General features: G+C 39.7%; 1 pseudogene; it reads right to left on the reverse strand.

Annotated features, from left to right (window-relative positions):
- Positions 1-10,823: 10,823 nt before the first annotated feature.
- On the reverse strand, positions 10,824-18,097 carry LOC132351719 (elongation factor 1-gamma-like; annotated as a pseudogene).
- Between the last annotated feature and the right edge of the window lie 1,756 nt (positions 18,098-19,853).

Here is a 19,853-nt window from a genome sequence, read left to right on the forward strand (position 1 = left end):
AATAAAGATGTTAAAAAAAAACAAACAAACATAGTTAAGTGGAGAAAAGCACTTTAGAGGCCAAAACTTATCAATAAATAATAAACCCCAAACCCAAAGCAATAAACTGTAGGATATATAGGAAAGGGATTTAAAGGTTATATACATCACTGGTAAATAAGTTTGCCTCTCAGAAGGAAGGGGATTAACAAGTGGGAAGAAAAACTCTTGCCCAGTACGCTCTCTAGTTAAATTGTTTTGCAAGAATGAATCTGTGTGTTACAGATGGAAGTAAATAACATAAATACCCATGTAAGTAAACTCATTTTGTTTTCATTAAAATAATTGGGTGATAAGGAGAGCAGTGTGTAACAGGGAGTTTGGAGACAGCTTCCTGCATCCTGTGCAGAGGTACACTTTCTCTGGAGTTCTACTAAATAAAGAGATCAACCGTCAAATAATAGAATTGATGGCGGCAGAGCTTTTCAGGCTGCCAAGGCTGTCTGAGGTGTTACTGTAGATAAATTCAGACTAAAGATTCTCAGTCGCTACAGGATCCCCATGTTGCAGATCACATATGCCAGCTGTGACGTAGTTGCCAGATTCTGCTCAGACGTCAGGATTCTTGCTTTTAGACCTTTTGCTTAGACTTTTCAGAGCAGCAGTATCAATCAAAAGGCCCTTTTTTCACCCACAAGGTAAGCACAGACGTTTACCTTTCCCAGTGTTCGCCAAGTACTCCTTCTGTTAGTTTTCAGATGTTTTTATACACCCCTTGAGATGTCTAGTGTGCTGTTTCCATGGTTACACTTTCTGAAGAGTTCTTTTGGCAGTGATACAACCTGCATGACTCAGAAGATTTTTTTCAGATTTTTCAGTAGAACAGGCCATCTTTGTGAAGAGGCTGTGATTGCCAATGAACTGGATGTATCATACGTTCTGGGTCTGATACTTATGTTAATATCAGTTTATTTGCTCAAAAGCTTTTCCCAACACATTTACCTTTGGATCAAAAAACTCGTGCATGGGGCTTTCCTGGTGGGGCAGTGGTTGAGAATCTGCCTGCTAATGCAGGGGACACGGGTTCGAGCCCTGGTCTGGGAGGATCCCACATGCCGCGGAGCAACTAGGCCCGTGAGCCACAACTACTGAGCCTGCGCGTCTGAAGCCTGTGCTCCGCAACAAGAGAGGCCACGATAGTGAGAGGCCCGCGCACCACGATGAAGAGTGGCCCCTGCTCGCCGCAACTAGAGAAAGCCCTCACACAGAGACGAAGACCCAACACAGCCAAAACTAAATAAATTAATTAATTAATTAAAAAAAAAAAAAGAAAGAAAAACTCATAGCTAACATCTTAAAAAAAAAAAAAACAAACTCGTGCATGATTACAGAGAGCAGATCTCATGATATGGAAGGAAAAACCATGACCCAGAGTCACTGAGTATGTTCAGTTGATAAAACATAAAGCAGAACTGCCAGCTCCTAACTCCTACTTTGGTGTACTCTCCATCTGCATTGTGGTACCCCTATGTGAGTCTTTTTGGGTAGTGTCTGCCTACCCTGAGTCATCAATCATCGCACCATCACAAAGCCAAAAGAGATGCACCTTCACAACCCACCTTGCTATGGACTGAATGTTTGTGTTTCCTCAACATTCATAAGGTGAAACACTAATCCCCAAATGTGATGATATTTGGAGATGGGGACTTTGGAAGGTAATTAGGTAGAACTCTCATGATGGGAGATGAGAGAGCTTTCTTCCCCTCTTTCTGCTCTGTGAGGATACAGCAAAAAGGTATCCATCTGCAATCTAGGAACCCAATTAACCAGCATCTGATGTTGGACTTCCCAGCCTTCAGAACTGTAAGGGATAAATTTCGCTTGTTTAAGCCATCCAGTCTATCATATTTTTTTCATAGCAGCCTGAACTAAAACACATCCAGAGCAATAGATTTCTTATTTATGATTGAGTAAGGCAACAGTAGAAAAAATTCTCTTTAACATCACACCACAGAAATTTAATTCCCCATTAGATATCTTTCTTTTATTCTCCAACAGGTTCTTCCCAGTGCCAGACTTCTCATTTTTCGTCACTGAATTTTGAATGGAAACACCAGTCTCAAACAAACAGGGGTATGATTGTCTTTAAATTCAAATCACCTTGAAATTGGACAAGGTAAAATGGTAAGCCAGGAAAAGTTCGGAGTCTTTCTACCTTCCCTTTCACTGTTACTATCTGGAGAATACATAAACAGTGAGGTAGAAACCATTCAATAAAGAAGAAAAAAAGCAAGATGAATAATAAAGCAGCAGAAATTTAGTCCCTTAAAATCAGCATCATGAGCAAGGTAATTTACAAAAATCTTTTAGGTCATGCTGATTTCTTATATGTGAATGTGTATATACATACATATATTCCATACATACACACACACACATACACACACACACACACTCACTCACAAGACCAAGCAGCACAATGAGAGGATATGGCTCTGGGTATCAGGAGACCAAGAGGCCAAGCTTGATGTAATATGTGAATCTTGGGAATTCAGACATCTGAACATTAAGGTGGTGAAAAAAATGTTTAAGCATGATTGTTAAAAACAAATAGTTTAAATAAATATGAATGAGATAAAAGTTTACACTAAGTTAAACTAAATAATGGATATTCATTGAATATCAAGATCATTTCCAAGAAGATAACATACTGAGACATAGATTGCTAAATATAAGTTTAAATCTATCTACATTTGGCTTAATTCTTATAGAAACAAAAGATATTTGGGTCTATTAATAAATATGCCTTCTGCCACATTTAGAAAATGGTAGTGTGAAAAAAGTTTCTAAAAAATTGCAAATTTTAATTACGTATTTATAAGTTTGTGAGTCTACTACAGTATGCGAATATATGATACTTCACAATTGCCTGTTTCTTAGTTTCCACTGGAAAGTAAAGGTTACTAATAGTAAAAATTTATAATCAATATATAAAAATAGAACTACTACAATATATAAAAATAGAAACAGTACGAGTGAAGGGAAACAACTTTGTATGCAAAGTATGGGAAGAAAATGGGATGTATTTTGACATGAAGAGTATGCAAGGAATATAGTGTGTATTTTTGTTAAAGAAAAAGAGTAATGTTGTCTAAAATAAAATGACTGGTTATTCCAGAACAAATGGAAAAAGGAGATAAATCCTAAATGGATATAGAAAATTTTCAGAAGGTTTGTGGAAAAGAAATTATGTTGTGAGGTCAAAGCTGGCTAAATTGAACTGATTTATAAGGTTTTCCTTAAATGAGCTCACTAATGTACTGATACAAAACTAGAGTTTAATTTTCTCTCTGTTAAAGCCACAAATTTTGTAGATTATTGATCCACTCTTAGTAAAATTTATAAAGGGTTTTTCTTTATGTAAATGTAATCTGCCTAGGAAAACAAAGATTCTGCATCTTAGAAAATATTTCCAGTGTTCTACATAGCCTTTATCAGGACTTTGATTACTTAGAAAAACTGAGTCTTTTCCATTTTAAATGAGCTAAGGGTTTTTGTTTGTTTGTTTTTATAACCAGGTAACTTTCTGTATTTGCAATGCAAATCTTTTCATTGTCACTTTGGTTAAAGGAATAACTAAAAATTGTTTCACAGTGACTTATGCTCCTATTTGATCAAATGTTTTAAACCTCTTGACATTTTGGACAAACTTCCTCAAATCAAATTTTGAATGAAGTCTTTTTGACCTTGAACTAACTTTGGGATTTTCCAGAGGGCTCCTGGAAGATCAAAAGATTTCTTCTCTCTCCTTATAAAAGAGAAATGTTAATTTATTTAAGCTTATTTGATGTTAAATTGCATAGGAAATATTGTCAAATAAAAATAATATTTAACCTCCTTAGATTATATTTACATAGGTATATCTTATTAATACAAGTAATTCAGAAATTATATGAAATTCCTAAAATTCTGATATGGCCTGGTACAATGTTATCAGTCATGATTCCAACTAGCATCTTAAAATACTGTATATCACAAATATAATCAAATTTACTCATCAATTGCATTACTTTTTGTGTAGGTATGAACTATCAACAGATCTTTAACCATGAATATTTTTAAGTCTTTTGTCATTCATGGTCATTGTTTTATTCTCAATTCTTCTCTGAAAGCATTTACAATCAACTATAGGCAAATATGTTTCATCTTCAAAGATATGCCTGGAAAAAACCTTGACAAGTACTGTAGAATACAAGTTTCTGATCACTTTAAGATTGTAACACTGAACTAGGTAAGAATTTCTGAAACTCATGGAAAAATAATTCATAAAGCTGCTAACCCAAGATGAAGCAAAATAAGAATTACAGGAGATTGAATGTACTGATGAAGATAATTATAATTTTCATGACTTCATTCAAAACATTGCCCTTCAATGTTTTGTTTTCCAGATTTAAAGGACTCTTTTTTTTCCTCCTCCCTTTTAAGCTATATATAACTTACAGCAATATGGTAAAATATATTTTTGTCAACAAAAGTTGAAACATTTGTTATTCTCCTGCCCTGATCCCTCCAGAATTCAGAAACTCTTACTAAATATTCTTATTTTTCATGACAATATATGTACTTATATAAGTTCAATAAGAATCTGTTCTCCTTGTATAATAGAAAACAATTAGACAATAGAAACAATAGAAAACAATTAGGCTAAACTGCTTAGCTTAAAGAGACTTTAGAGGTCTAATCTGAGATTCCTTATCACTAAACAATTTAAAGAACTGAGGTTGACTTTATGAAGCCAGTAAAGTCCCTTAGATATGACCCAGGTTTGATTGAGATGTGATTTTTAAGAAAATGCACAGACTCATTATTCTTATATTTATGTAAATAATCAAACCAAGTTTAATAAGATTAGACTTACTTTACAAACAAATTTGTTTCACAGTACCTTTGATAAAAATGTGACGACTATAAAAAAATGTATTTCAATAGATAACTCTGGTGTACAGGTTATCAAATTCTAGTCCTGTTCATTGTCTTTGAGGTTTTGTTATCTACTTGTAAACTTCACAGAAAGTACCACAACAGATCATATGTGGACAACCTTCATGCCTGTTGCTATATGGGCCACTTAAGAGAGTTCACCAGAGCACCCAATAACATCAGATCCAGTCAAACTGCAAACCAGGAAAATCCATCAGACTGAAACTGCCAACCTCATTCCACCATGTAGGGATGCTTCAAACTCAAATCTAGGAATTTTCTCAACTGGCTGCTCCCCAGATGCAGAAACTGAATTGGTAATTTACTTGAACTTTAACCTTTGTTAACTTTTTAACCTTTGTTTAAAATTAAACATTGTTTTTCTTTTGTTTCCATAGAAATGCATCTCATTAAATTACTTGATTGCTCACATTACATAGAGGCCTGATTTAGGTAGAAGCTCACCTACAACACCTTAGGACTTCCCTGGTGGCGCAGTGGTTAATAAGAGTCCGCCTGCCACTGCAGGGGACACGGGTTCAAGCCCTGGTCCGGGAAGATCCCACACGCCAGGGAGCAACCAAGCCTGTGCGCTGCAACTGCTGAGCCTGCGCTCTAGAGCTTGCAAGCCACACCACTGAGCCTGTGTGCCACAACTACTGAAGCCCACGTGCCTAGAGCCCGTGCTCCACGACAAGAGAAGCCACCGCAATGAGAAGCCCGCGCACCCCAAAGAAGAGTAGCCCTCGCTCCCCGCAACTAGAGAAAGCCTGCGAGCCGCAACGAAGACCCAACGCAGCCAAAAATAAATTAATTAATTTAAAAAATAAATAAAAAGCCTTTATTTTTTAAAAAACACTTTTTTTTCTTTTTCTTTTTTTTTGGGTATACAGGAGAGGTGCCAGCCGGAGATAGAAATGTGGGAGCCGTCAGGCTGTGTGATACTGAAAGCAGGGCTGGGTGAGATCAGCCTGTGGGGGAGGGCAGACGGAGCTGGGCTGTACAGCCCCTGACCATTTAGAGGCTGGAAAGAAGAGGGGGCGGGAGAGGAGACTGAACAGGAGGCCAGAGGTGGGGTCACACAAGGACGGTGTGGTGGGTGGTCTCTGGGAAGCCAAGAGAAAAAAGGGCTTCAGGGAGGGAGGAGTCAGCTGGGTCAGATCCTGCGGAGCGGCCAAGGTGAGGACAGAGAAGTATCCGAGTTCAGGAACACAGAGGTGGTTGGCAGCTTTGACGGGAGCAGTTCCCGGCCAAGTGGGCTGAAGATTGGCTGGGAGGGCGTGAGAGACAGCGGAGGGAGACAGATCATCGGAACGCAAGTTTTACTGAGAATGGTAAAACTTCATTCACCTCCTGAAATGAAAACATTTCAGGGACTTCCCTGGTGGTCAAGTGGGTAGGACTCCGCTCTCCCAATGCAGGGGGCCTGGGTTTGATCCCTGGTCAGGGAACTGGATCCCACATGCATGCCACAACTAAGCGTTCGTATGCCGCAACTAAGAAGCCCAAATGCTGCAAATAAAGATCCCACGTGACACAACTAAGACCCAGCGCAGCCAAAAATGAATAGATATTTAAAAAACAAACAAACAAACAAACAAAACATTTCAGGTGAACTTTCATTTCACCTTCTGAAAAGAAAACATACATATGTTCATCTTGTCTTAAGTAATCATGATGATGTGTGATTGCTAATACACCATGTTGTGCCTATGTAAGTAACTCAGAAAAAATTGAAACCCAAATACATACATATTATCCATAAAAAAAAAAAGTGGTGAACGCTGTATCTTATTATAACCCATTTGATTTATTTAATTGGTTAAATATTGTCTCCTGCGAATCTCTGTTCTGGGGAATTTTTCAATCCTTGGCTAATACTCTCCTTAGAGTCATCATATTAACCTCTCTAGTGCCTTGTATCCTCTCAAGGGCAATTTAAAATGCCTTTCAGCAGCCACTCACACATCAAATGATATCCATGAGGATTAGGCAACTGGAAGAACTAAATGACCTGTCCGCCCACATCCACGATGACGGGCAACTGTCGGGAAGAGCGACTACATGACCCTCCATCCTGACTACTCGAGCAATGGAAAGAGCAAATATGTGATTTTTCAGCCTGACCCCATGAACTGTGGCAATGGCGGGTAACACTCCACTAGTTAGTCACACTCTAAGCTTGCGGAGAGAATGAACAAAAGGGGAAAACTGTTCAAATTAAATACAAAATAGAGTCCAGATCTGAGAATTCCCGGAGCAGACAGAAGCCATGTTAGTAAAACTAAATCTCATTTCATGAATATAAGCAATACTTGGGTTATTTCTTGTAAATGCATGTGACAATCAGAAAAGAAACTTAAGCCATCTTCCTAAAAATGGTATGAGATAATCACTTTTTACCAATCCCCTACCATCTGGAACCCCCCACTGTAATAACCCATCATTGTAAAGGTTAACAGCGTCCTCATTTTCACTTTATAAGCCATCCTGTAACACCGCACCCCGGAGCTTCATGGGAGTCTTTGAATTTGAAAGCTCCCAGTTTGCAAATTGTTCTTAGATACACAATAACTCTTACTGAATTTATTAATTATTTATTAATTTGGTGGTTTTAATTGTGCTATTTCTCGATTTTTGACAGCACCCAGTTCCATAAAAATCTCTGCACTAAGGAAGGGGGAAGCATATACTTTTGTAGACAACTAGCTTTCTTCGCATGGATAATAATAGTAACAGTATGTATTAGTTTCCTATTGCTGCTGTAACCAATTACTATAAACTTAGTGCCTTAAAACAACACAAATTTATTATCCTACAGTTCTGGAAGACAGAAGTCCAAAATGAGTCTCACTAAGCTAAAATCAAGGTTTGGCAGGACTGCATTTCTTTTAGGTGGCTCTAGGAGATAATCCATTTGCTCACCTTTTCCAGCATCTAGAGGCTGCTGGCATTCCTCGGTTTGCGGCTCCCTCCCATCTTTAAAGCCAGTAATGTTGGGGGAGGTCCTCCTCTTCATTGCCATCTCTCTGGTTTTCTCTGTTCTACCTCCTCTTCCACTTATAAGGACCCTTGTGATTACCTTGGCCCACCTGGATAACCCAGGATAATCTCCCCCATCTGAAGGTCAGCTGATTAGCAACCTTAATACCCTTGCAATCTTAATTCCTCTTTGCATTATAACTTATCTATTCACAGGTTTCTATGATCAGGACATGGACATTTTTAGAGGGCCATTATTCTGCCTACCACATAGTAACAAAAAGATTAGTCACAATGGCATTTATTAAGTACTTTCTGTATACAAGAACCATTGTATAGAATAATTTATTTAATCCTTACAATAACTCAATCAGGTAGGTATTTTTATCAGCATTTTATAAATGAAAACACTGAGCGAGACAGATGTTCAACAGCCTTGTGTTTAAAGTCAGAGAGCCAATGAAGGGAGAAAATAGGATTCAAACCCAGTTCTGTCTGACTCTAAAACTACTGTTTTATCCCAAAACATCTACCGCTTTCCCATCAGATCTTGATCCCCTACTTTTCTGGGGATGTCCGTGCCTCTTACTTTTTTGACAAGAGTGAAGCCACACAACTCTCTCCTTTTAAAATACTTTTACATTTTTAAGTGGTTGGAAAAAATCAAAAGAAGAGTAACATTTTGTGAAAAGTGAAAATTATTGGAAATTCAAATTTCAGTGTTCATAAATAAAGTTTTATTGGAAAACAGTGTACTTATTTATTTACATGTTGTCTATGGCTCCTTTCTCGCTACAACAGCAGAGTTAAGTCGATGGGACACAAACTGTCAGAGTTGAGTCTCTGCCCACAATCTGGTCTTTTACAAAAAAAAATGTTTGCTGACTCCTGCTTTTCACCAACACTGCCAGTATCCAGCTCTCCATCAGTGGCAGAGCCCAGACAGACTACACTGGGCTGAGGAAGCAGCATTATTGTGGGGAGAGACCGATGTTTCACTCATACCCCTGTCTTGTCTATATTCAAGGCAGGTAAAATTTTTTGAAAATGGAAATAGTACTGAATACCATCCTTATAAACTTTCTCTGGTCTGTGAATAAGGAATGATCTAGACTTCATCCTTAGAGAAAACTGTCTACTCTGGCCAAGCACTGTGGGAGGAGTCTTTTATTTATAATATCATTTACTCTTCACAGCAACTTTGAGAAATATTACTATACCCATTTTACAGATAAAGCCACTGAGACACAGAGAATTTAACCCATTTGCTCCAGATCCCAAGTGGCTGAAATCTAGATTTTTTTCCTCAAAACAAAGGCCATGGGTCTTTTTTCTATACAACACTCCCACATCAACTATCCCCTGAATTCCAGAATAAAAAACAGTGAACAAGAATTCTTAAATTATGTCTTTCATTGTTTCCACCTGTGACTCTAAAAGATGTTTAAATAAATAGGAACTCTCTTGTATGAGTATCTTTCACAATCAACTGAGGAATCTTATACCACAGTGTGAAACAGTACCAAAGCAAGATAAAATCCTGCTTTTTTTCCCCACCAAAATGGGACAAGAGGGGCTACAGCAGACTCCCTAACTGCTGAAGTGAAGGAGGATCCTTCAGAACTGCAAATTAAATCTGAAGTATTTTGCCAATTGACTCCCAATCGATTATTCCAAGTGTATGTGCTGCAGAGAATGTGACTTCTCCCAGGGACTCTGAAGAGTGGTGCCTAATTATTCATCATGAAATTTAATTTCAGAGCTTGTAATCATGTAACTGTTTAAAATGGAATTTGTCACTGAAACACATTGCGAGAAAATAGCGTATTATTTAACATCTACTCATCTCACTTCAAGATCAGTTTAAAATTGTATGCGTTTCGTGATTTCATGACGGCAATCACATTAAGGGCCATGTAAGCTAAACTCCTACATGTTTTCTGCTAATGTGGTTGAGTTAGGTCATTTTCTATCGTGAATTGGAAAGGATATTACAGATTAGGGAACGTAGATACCAGCTTTCTCTTTCCTCCCAAAGGTCCAGCTCCACAGAACCACAATTAGCTTACTCTGAGCTCCTTGAGATGCTTAGAAAAATATCAGCGGACAAATTGAGGCTAAGGTAATAGATGAGGAAAGACACTAACTGAATTAAATGTAAGGATGAAGTGATTCAAATTAGTTTTGGGTTTTTTTTGGTTGTTAAAGGACATTTATGACTGCTCTACATTGCAGGAAGCGCTAGGGCGTGTTTAGGGTACAGGCTCCAGTGACACCCACGGGGTTCAAAATCCTGCCTCCACTACCTAAGATGTGTGATCACAGGCAAGTTGCTTAAATCTCTGAACCCCACTTCCTTGTTAGAAAGTAGGGATACCCCAGAGACGATCCACAGCCAGGTTAGGGCCCACAGGCCAGTATCTGTTCCAAGGAGTCTGTGCCTCTTTTTCTGAAGTGTTGAAACTATGTCTCTTGGATACGGCTGCCGCCCCACCTCACAGGGCAGCGGCGGGAAGCAGGGAAGTAGTGTTAAGTCGCTCTGCATATGCTGTGCTCTCACCCTGTCAGCAGGTATTCTCCCCCTTCATGCAGGAAGGTCTGGAATTAGGTAGTTACAAAGCCCCATGTCACCATCTCCTAACTACATCCAATCTTTCCCAGCTAGGCTAGAAGATGGTCATCACAGGAGAGGCAAGGCAATTAAAAAAAAAAAAAATCAAAACTGAGGAGAGGTCTCTCTTCCTGCTCTTTTGAAGACTTCTCTCCTACACAGGGAGGTCCTGCAGGTATAGACAACACCCTGCATCAACATATCTACTCCTCTGAAGAAGCCATCACCCACACAGGAGGCAGGGCAGGAAAGGGTTCGATGTTGAGTTTCCTTTAATGACCCCCATTCTCCCTGAAGGGCAGGTGCAGGCAGCTAGGCGATGGCAAGAGATGGTCACCTGAAGATCTTGCCCTGATTGAAGGCTTTGCCCACATGCTGGAAGGCCCCATCCCAGGAAGAGTATTCTCGAACCAGCATCTGGGTCTCCTCGCTGATGGGATCCAGTTTCCACCACGTGTATGACTCATAGCTCACCTGCCAATCTGGTCTCAGCGGAAAGGCAAGCTCCCGGCCTCGGAAGACCCAGACTCCAGAAATGGAGCCGCTATTGTTGGTTCCAAAGAGAATGACTCTGGCAAAGGCATTCTTCCTCAGTTTGTCCAATCGCTGGAACTCTGCAGTCATGAGGTTGCAGCTCATGAAGGTCTGGGTGAGCCCTTCAGGGAAGCGGTACGCAGAGTACCACAGGGACCAGCCATCTCTATCAAAGTGCTCCCCAAAGTACGGCAGCGCCACGGAGAGTGTGTCCTCGTTGGAGTGCTTGCGCTTAAATTCATCCAACGCAAAGGTACTCTTGGGCAGGTGAGCGAAGGGATCCTTGGCCTCTGGCTCAGCGGCCGCTGCCCGCTCACATTCACCCAGCTCGTCCTCAGGAGCAGAGGCAGTTGTCTTCTTCTCCTCCTTCCGCTCGGCCTGGGGCTTCTGCTTCTCTTCTCGAGAAGCTTTCTCTTTCTGTGGGGTGTCCTTTTTTAGGCTGGCTCTCTGCAAACTTTTTAGCATCACATTAGGCCATTTTCTCACAGAGTTTCACCTCCCCCAAGACAGCCCGGAACTGTGGCTGGTTAATGCAGGTGAGGAACCAGCGGTTTGTATTAGGGAAGGCCTGGCAGAAAGAAGGCTCCAGAACCTGTTTATAAAGCCACAACAGGGTGCAGACAACTGTGATGTCAGCCGGCATCACACGTTCGCCCACCGGCAAAGTCCTTGTCTTCAAGCGAGCATCCAGCGGCCCCAGAATTCGCCTCACCTCCTGCTTTGCATTCTCCGTGGCCTGCTTGTCGTGGCGCATGATGCCCAAGGTGGGGAACACCCAGATACTGGCTGGGGGACTATGTCGCTATCAGCAAGGCTCACCCCCTGCACCACCTGGGCTGCTGCTTCGGGAGTACTTCCCCGCAGCTCCTCGTTGCTCACACGGTAGGCAATGGCATTGCTCTCGACCACACAGAATCCATCGTCATCCTCAAAGGCTGGAACCTTGCCAGCAGGAAATTTATGGAGAAATTCGGGGGTGTGTTTGGTTTGGCCAAAATGGAAGTGGGGTGGTGCGGTGAGCACACAGACCGCAGCCCCGCTGCACTGAGTGGCACTGAGGGCCTTGAAGGCCGCCCAGTTTTCAGGATATGGGAACAGGGTCCCAGCCACCGTGGTGATTCTGCAGAGAAAGGGCCAAATTAGTTTTAATTTTAGTTAAACAGAGGCAAAAAGATGCTTTTGAACTTGACAGTATCAAAGATTACTGAGGAATACTTTCATCAGAAAACTCCAGTTGCGGGCTTGCCTATACCCAGATACAGAGTGAGGCATCCTGCAAAGATATCTCAGAATGCCCTCCCTGGTCACAGACGACTGAGACAGAGAACCATTTCCTCAACGTGTTGATGAAAATGAAGTTATGTGAAGCTGAAGTAGAGGCATTTTTTTTTTTATCACTACTAAAACATAAATAAAATGTTAGGTATCTCCAGGAGTGATGAAACAACTACCATTAAAAAGAAAACCTGGGCTTCCCTGGTGGTGCAGTGGTTGAGAGTCTGCCTGCCAATGCAGGGGACACGGGTTCGAGCCCTGATCTGGGAAGATCCCACATGCCACGGAGCAACTGGGCCCGTGAGCCACAACTACTGAGCCTGCGCATCTGGAGCCTGTGCTCCGCAACAAGAGAGGCCGCGATAGTGAGAGGTCCACGCACCGCGATGAAGAGTGGCCCCCGCTCGCCGCAACTAGAGAAAGCCCTCGCACAGAAACGAAGACCCAACACAGCCAAAAATAAATAAATAAAATTTTAAAAAATAAATTAAAAAAAAAAAGAAAACCTGACAATTGTCTAATAACCAGTTGTAAAATTTAAAAATATCTAACTTTAGGTGATATTATGATTTTCCATTATCGAGGTGATATAGTTCAATGAGTGACATAGTTTTCACTAAAAAAAAAAATAAAATAAACATTTTGTCCTATTGGGTATTCTTTAATCTGTTTCCACACAGCTGTAAAGCTGACCTTAAGGAAGAAACCAACTCACATTTTAGTTTAAGCTAGATGCACAGTCTTTTTTACACGGCCAAGGATGCCCTGCATGATCTGGAATCCTGACATCTCCATCCTTGTCTCATGCTACTCTGCCCTCAACTTGCTGGCTTCTCTTTAATGCTTCTAAGCCCATTATTTTTTTCTTTTGTCCCTACTTTTAAGCCTTTTCATATACTGTTGCCAGAACCTGAAAAGTCCCAGCTCCCTCTTCATATGACTGGCTCCCCTCTTCTGGATCCCAATGTAAATGTCAACCCTCTAGCAAGGTCATTCCTTTAGCTCATCTAAATCATGCTCTTCCTTCCCTCCATCCACTTTTCTCCATCACTGTGCCTTGTTAATGTCAGAGCATTCAGAACAGTTTATAAGTAACATGTCTATATGTCTAATAACTTACATAGTATCTTTTATCTCAAATTTGGTTGTAAGTTCCATAAACTTTTTGGCACCAAGTTTTACTTATCAGTGTCTACCCACTGCCTGATAAACAAGAGGTGTGCAATGACAATTTGTTGAAGAAACTGATGAGCTTAAATGTTCCTTCCCATCTCCAAACCACTCCATTCACACACATTTATGGGTAATTGGCTAAATTCATGCCTTTAGAAGCAGTTCTAAAACTAGTAATCACATTCTGAATAATATAATGAAAGGTAATATAACTTATTTCTCTAAAGTTCGTTAAGCCCAATTCATAGATGCTCTACTTTATTCTAATATTTAAGTGAGATAAACAAGTTTTAAGATACAATCTCAGTCAACAAAAAGCTTGTAATTTTATTGGAGCAACACCTATACTTTATAGGTACTAGATAATCAGATAATTATTCGAGATAATTAAATCAGGTGCTGAAATAGTGAGAAAACTAGAAGTGATTGTCAAAGGATTTAAAAGAATTGAGATAGGATATTAACTTGGTGAAGCATAGGAGGAAAGAAGCGCCCCAGAAAGAATATTAACATGCCATGTAGCGAAAAAAGGGGCACAATCAGCCAGGGTTAGAGAATATCTATTGGGAAGCAGTTTATGTGGATCTGGGTTGATAATGTAGCCTCATGGAGGGACATTAATGCTATACGGAGTGTGTCAATGTGAGTTCTTAGTCAACAAGTCGTCATTGTTGATGTAAGAGAGAGAGATAATAAGATAAAACTGAGGTTCTAGGGCTTCCCTGGTGGCGCAGTGGTTGAGAATCTGCCTGCTGATGCAGGGGACATGGGTTCAAGCCCTGGTCTGGGAAGATCCCACATGCCACGGAGCAACTGGGCCCGTGAGCCACAACTACTGAGCCTGCGCGTCTGGAACCTGTGCTCCACAACAAGAGAGGCCACGATAGCGAGAGGCCCGCGCACCGTGATGAAGAGTGGCCCCCGCTTGCCGCAACTAGAGAAAGCCCTCACAGAAACGAAGACCCAACACAGCCAAAACTAAATAAAAAAATTAATTAATTTAAAAAAAACAAAAAAAACAAAAAAAAAATCCTGAGGTTCTAGAAGAATCATCTAGCAGGACATATTGGAGGACAAAATGTTCTTTGTAACAAGACAAATGAGATAATTGAAGCAATGCATAAAAGATGGCAATGAAGATGGAAAAAAATAGGAAACAAAATATATTGAGGTTATCAGTAATTCCTTTCATCTGAAAAAAAGGGGGTTTTGTCAGGTTGGAATAAAAGACTGAGAAATTTTAAGAAACTTACAAATTGAGGTTGTAATTTTTCTTAATCATAAGAACAAACTTAAATAATAAGAAATAATTTTAAGTGAAAGTTGATTCAATTTGAATAACCAAATGGTACACTGACAACTTTTGACAAGCTTTCCTCACACATTGACTACTGAAGTTTTAACAGCTAGAATGAACTTCTGATCAATTGACATTCAAAATAAAATAAATGAGCAAGGAGTTTGGATTCAATTTTCTTTGACCCATAATGCTTCAGCTTTATTTTACAAAATGGGCTTAAAATTTTTGGCCCTGTGAATAATAGAAGCTTTCTTCGCTTGACATGATTCTCAGATGTCATCTCATACCTCTTTAATTTATACCAAATTCAAAAAGTCTTTGAGAAGCTAAGCACATAGGTCTTTTTAATGGAGATAAGCTAGGAGGGAACACAGTGTTCTTTTGAGAAATTAGAGCAGGACCCTTTGAACCTTTTTACCCTTCATCTTGCCTGGTTTTATAAGTTTTGATTCTATTTCAATCTTTCAGTAAGTAAAAGTTATTTGCATAAATCCATCTCCAAGAAAAATTGCTCTTGGGCCTTAGAAAAAAGTCTGTTGCATCATCTTAAAGCATCTTAAAAGTCACAGAAAAAACCAGAAGCCCAGAAAATGTTATTGACTCTGGTCAGCAAAATCTCTTTTACCATCTATGCATTACAGACATTTACAGGTCTGCTTTTCACAGTAGCTCACAATATCAGCAAAGCATGTTGGTACACTCCTTTCAAAACTAATGTACTACTATTTTGTCAATAAAATGTATTGGCTTTCCCTCCTGTCATAAAGGTAATTCCAGTATTCTGAAGCACATTTGGAAAATACAGAAAAACATGGACAAGAAGAAAATTATTTGTGATCTCATCACCTAACTTAACCACTTAGTCTGACTCTATCTAAATTGGAATCACACTGCACATTTCTACTGTATAACTTGATTTTTTCACTTGATAATATATAATAAACATTTGCCTTGCTTTTAAATACACTTCTCAAACATTTTTAATGGCTGTCTACTGCTAGTTGAATCATATTTTATTTTACTAATCATCTATTGCTAGAAGCTTTGGACTTCATTATAAATAATATTGCAATTAACATCCTTGTGTAAAAAATCGTGTATTTCTCTTTCTTTAAGGTGAATTTCTAGGATTGAAATTGCAGAGTCAGAGGTATTTATATTTCATGGACTTCTAGTGTATTTCCCAAATTGCCTTTCTACTATTTATAAAAATATAGTTTCAGGTTAACTTATTATCTATACCTACTCATTTGTGACTATGTCACATGGCACTTAAGTTTTCATTTGCTTTGCAATTTTATCCTTTGAGCTGGTCATCAATGCAAATTATTTTCTGTTGGGGTCTTGTACACATTCTGGGATATGAATGCATGCTATGTTCAGTTTCCTGGTTGCCTCTATTGGGGACAGTCAGTGGGATCATGATACAATATGATATTGAAGAGGTAATCAAGGGGCAGATATCTAGGAACTATGGGTTATATTTAAGAATTGGGCAGTCACTGTAGAATTTGGAGTGTGGGTGTATGTGTGTGTGCACATGCACACATGTGTTTATTAAAGGTCCCTTTTGTTTAGATGTGAAGGATTGGGCAAATAGCTTACTAACCAGTATGAAGCAGTATGCATCAGTTTGCAAAAGTGCAACCATACATATTGTTAAAACACTGACATAATTTCATTCTTGTTAGAAGTAGTTGCTACCCTGTGTCCAAGTGTCTTCTTGCCATTTGGGTAGTCCTGACTCTATGCCAGAATCAAGCAACCGAAGAGTTAGTACCTGGTATAGCAGTGGGCTTCCAGAATGCTATTCCAGCACTATAGCCAGCATCTGCTCTTATCAGTTGATGTCTGTCTAGTAGAAACTGTAAATATTTTTTAGATAACCTTCCCAAGGGGATAATTTTTAAGAGAATTTTCATAGTAGTTAAGGAAGGAAGTAATAGTAACTTGTCCCACTTTGGCTAGGGTAAGGGTAGTCAAGAAAAAGGGAAATAGAAAAAGTTGATTAGGAATTAAAATCAAAGAGATGAACTGAATGTGGAGGTTTAAGATGGATACTTTGAAATGGTGGCCACAGAAGGCTTCTCTCAATTGTTGACATGTAAGCTAAGCTCTGAATGAGAAAGGAGCAAGGGGAAGAATATTTCTGGCAAAGGAAGAATAGTGGTAAATGCTGAGAGGAGGAAAGAGCTTGACACATTTGCAGACATGAAAGGAGAATAAGGCCACTGCAATCCAGGAAGTGGAGTGGAAAAGGTGGGAGAGTAGAAGAAAAGATTAACATGCTAGGAGATAAGTACATTCTTATGGTGGCAAGAACGATTTTCCTCAGATAGGGAGGGAAGACACCTCTACATGGCAGAAGGGTTGATCCAGGTGCATATGGGTCAGTAGATTTGGTATCAGACATTGAACGAACCCTAACCTGATGTTATTTTTAATAATGTTATTAGAATTATAAATTATCAGTTTTCCAGATACATAGCTTATCTTAATTTTTTGAACAATGTTTCTCAAAATATTCATGTAGGCAAGGCAAAGAAATGCAGCCTGAATCACTATCAAGATATTATTTTAGTTATATATACAGTCAACTATAAGAATTGATATATGCATAATGTGTAATGATTAATGGATTAATTAATGATTCAGCCATTGTACATTCAATAAATATATACTTACTGAATACCTACTATGTGCAAGGTATTATGTTGGGTCCTTGTATTATAGTAATAAAAAATATCAGGCACAAATTTTTTGGGAAAACTTCACAGCTCTCTTTCCTTGGGTTCTTTCTGACAACAAAGACGGCTTGCCTGTTGGTAATTTACTTTGAGAGAAGATCCTAGGAAACTAGAACAGGATAACAGAGAGGAGAGAAACAGGAAGGAGAGAAAGGCAATTCAAGGATGCATTATTAACCTAGTTACCACTGTGGGCCCTCGGAGGAATGTGTTGAAGCACATCAGAATTGTCTACCCTGGATATGGAAGTGGGGAATGTTAGCCACTGGCTCCCATCTCCCAATGGTCAAAGGTTGCCCAGAGGAGTGTTGACCCCCTTGCACCTCCAGGTACACCGTATAGAACATTGGGCACCTTCAGTTCCCCATGGTGAGCAACCAAATAGCCCAGGATGGAAAGTAAGGGATGTGCAGCACAAGGTGTTGTAGGGTACACCAGCATGCAGCTGGTTTCAATGGCAATAGCTGGGGGGAGTGGCATGGAAGGTGGGCCAAGGGGATGTGCGAGAGCCTTCATGGTCCATTGCTTATACTGCTTAGGTACACTCATTACAGACCCTTAAAATATGTAGTTGGCTGCACTCTACAAAAACTGTTAGAGGGTGTAATGTTGGGCTGGCCAAAAAGTTCATTTGGGTTTTTTGTGTGATATTACAGAAAAACCCAAATGAACTTTTTGGCCAACCCAATAGTTTTCTAGGGCTACTGTAACAAAATACCACAAACTGGGTGGCTTAAAAAAAAAAAAGAAATGTACTCTCTCATAATTCTGGAGCTAGGAGTCTGAAATTAAGGTGTTGACAGGGCCATGCTCTCTTTGAAGCCTCTAGTGGGGATCCTTCCTTGTCTCTTCTAGCTTCTGGTCAGCCCAGGTTCCTTGGTCTATGGCAGCATAACTCCAATCTCTGCCTCATCTTTATATCCCATCTTGACTCTGTTTCTGCGTCTTCGTACAGCATTCCCCATTCTGTGTGTCTCTGTCTCTGTGTCCAAATTTCCCTCTTCTTATAAAGACACCGTTCCTATTGGATCAAGGAACCACACTACCCCCCAGCATGACCTCTTCTTAACTGATTACATCTGCAACCATTCTATTTCCAAATAAGGTTACATGAAAGAAAAAATATCAGTTAAGGATACATTACAACAACTACAGTGTGAAGAACCAAAGTCCTAACTAATAAGCTGGTGGTGAGAAGTGAAAGAAATTCACACCTCTGAGAAATATTGGGCAGGTGGAATAGAAATAGGAGATTCAAAAGAGGAGGTTGCTTTAGAGTAAGGAGAAAAACTGAATTCTGCTTTAAACACACCAAGATAGAGGTGTTGAGGGTATTCAATCACAGACCTACTATGTGCCCATTGTTTAAGTTGTCTAACACGCATCATACCATTTTCCATAATTTTCTCAGTTGAAACTCTTATACACACATTGTAAATGAAGTCTCACAGAGTTAGAACTTTGTCCAGAGTGTAACGGGATTAATGTCTATGATATTCTTTGAAGTGAGGCAAGTAAATAATTTTCAACATGCTTTCTTTTCCTATTCCTCTTTCTCTTCCTTCTTACTGTGAAGGAGAAATGTTGCCTGCCGTATCAGTAAACAAAGGATGTTGCAGCCATCGAGCCACCACATTACAGCCTCCCCAACTCAGGATGAAACAGGATGCCTGCCATCTAGCAGTCAACCGCTACAGCCACCTCTGAAGAGACTCAGGATGAGAAAGCACAGGATACTGGCCCCAGAAAGCTGAGGTGCATATCAAAGGAATGATTTCAGCGAGCCCAGACTCTTGAATCTTCCCATACATAGAAAAGCGCTAACTTCCTTAACTTGAGATATCTGGTTTTCTTTAATTAACAGTAATCTTTTGATGTTCCGACTACCCTGTCTTTGTTGCAAAATCTCCTGTATATCTTGGCTCCCCACCTTGCCTCTTTGGAGCAGTCCCTCAAAGCTACATGAGAGCCTGTCTCCCAGGCTTGAAGTCCTCAGAAGGTCCACCAAATAAAACATAATTCTCAACTTTTAGGTTGTGCATTTTTCTCAGTCAACATTTCCATCCCCATCTTCCTCCTTCTATTAATACATCTTTGTCTTGAATTAAGCTTTCACTGTAGGTAGAAAATGTGTGCTGCCCATAGATGATGCTTCATAAATGTTTTGGGAAAAAAGGTCCTTACAAATTGTTCCTCCTACACTCTGAAATTTGATTTTGAAATCACTTCCCAAGTAAAACCTGTGAACATTGTTATTGCATATTTAAAATTT

Source organism: Balaenoptera ricei, chromosome 17 (genome assembly GCF_028023285.1).
Source record: "Balaenoptera ricei isolate mBalRic1 chromosome 17, mBalRic1.hap2, whole genome shotgun sequence".
Classification (NCBI taxonomy): Eukaryota; Metazoa; Chordata; class Mammalia; order Artiodactyla; family Balaenopteridae; genus Balaenoptera; species Balaenoptera ricei.